The sequence below is a fragment of the Lactuca saligna genome, chromosome 4 (genome assembly GCF_052625555.1).
Source record: "Lactuca saligna cultivar CGN05327 chromosome 4, ASM5262555v1, whole genome shotgun sequence".
Classification (NCBI taxonomy): domain Eukaryota; kingdom Viridiplantae; phylum Streptophyta; class Magnoliopsida; order Asterales; family Asteraceae; genus Lactuca; species Lactuca saligna.
In genome coordinates, this window is record NC_136420.1 from 183862860 (window position 1) to 183864433 (window position 1574).

Consider the following 1574-nt stretch of genomic DNA (forward strand, 5'->3'; position numbering starts at 1 on the left):
AGTAAAAAATCCGAAATAGTTGAAAAATGTTGATGTTATCGTGAACAACGACTTTCCGAACCGCCAAGACTTGATGAAATCCATAATTTTCTGTTCACGAAAAAATATGTGCATTAAAAAATCCAAAACTGTTCACCAGTCCTTAAATTTGCAAACTTTTCAAAAAAAAAGGGCTGAAACTATCACTTTTTTACGGAACGTGAGAAGCAGATGATTAATCATCTGCTTCCAGAAGAAATCGAAGAATTTCTTGGGAATCCTACAAGATCCGTTCGTTCTTTTTTCTCTGACAGATGGTCAGAATTTCATCTGGGTTCGAATCCTACTGAGAGGTCCACTAGAGATCAGAAATTGTTGAAGAAACAACAAGATCTTTCTTTTTTCAGGCGATCGGAAAATAAAGAAATGGTTAATCTATTCAACTATTTCATCAGATTCGGGATGTGATATGGTTCCGAAGGATGAACCGGATATGGACAGTTCCAACAAGATTTCATTCTTGAACAAAAATCCATTTTTTGATTTATTTCATCTATTCCATGATCGGAACAGGGGAGGATACACGTTACACCACGATTTTGAATCAGAAGAGAGATTTCAAGAACTGGCAGATTTATTCACTCTATCAATAACCGAGCCGGATTTGGTGTATCATAAGAGATTTGCCTTTTCTATTGATTGACCAACTCCAGGTCCAATAGAAGCAAGCCCTACAGCCAATCCAGCAGCAATAACGGAAGCGGCAGAAATCAGTGGATTCATGATAAGTTCCTCGTACCAAAAAAAATGGTTAATGATACATTCAACCAATGAACTATGACTTAATGATTCCATTGCTACGATTCATACATTCGAAGTAACTACGAACTTTGAATTTAAGTAATAACATTCTTGAATCATCAAAACGACTTTGATATCTCTTTTTTAGTTTCTCTCGAGAAAGTCTTTGCGAGTTTCGGGTTTAATACCGATATTTTAGCAACAAATCTAATAAATCCAAGTGTAGTGCTTGGGGTCTTGATCTTTTTTGGAAAGGGAGTGTGTGCAAGTTGTTTATTTCAAGAATAGGCTGGATCGAACCAGATGTACTTTTTCTGTTATAACTAGGAAAGCTATACCTAATAAAGAAGGGTGCATGATCTCGCGAATTACTTCTGAATAAATTCAGAAATCATATGTAAGAACTATAGCATTTCATAATTTATTGGAAAATCCACTTTGATTCTCTATCAACCAATAATGTGGGACCGTTCACATGGTTAAAGCTAAAATGTTTGAAGGAACCAGATTTGAACTGGTGACACGAGGATTTTCAGTCCTCTGCTCTACCAACTGAGCTATCCCAACTATTCCTCATGTCTCATACTCATTTTCATTTTACTAGAGAACTTGGGTCTATGTCAATTGAAAGGGTATTACAAAGCCTCATCCCGGGCCTATAATTTGTTAAAAGAACAACTTTGTAAGTTTCAGTATGAATAAAAATATCGATCGTGAATCAGTCAAATGGTTTTTTAAATTATGGGACTGGAAATATAACTCTGCGTCAAATTCCCTTTTAATTGTAAGGGTTT

The 1574-nt window shown here is 35.6% G+C and overlaps 1 non-coding gene across 1 annotated transcript; it reads right to left on the reverse strand.

Annotated features, from left to right (window-relative positions):
* Window positions 1–1271: 1271 nt before the first annotated feature.
* TRNAF-GAA (transfer RNA phenylalanine (anticodon GAA)) lies at window positions 1272–1347 on the reverse strand. Its single transcript has one exon. It is a non-coding gene; the product is annotated as a tRNA-Phe (tRNA).
* Between the last annotated feature and the right edge of the window lie 227 nt (window positions 1348–1574).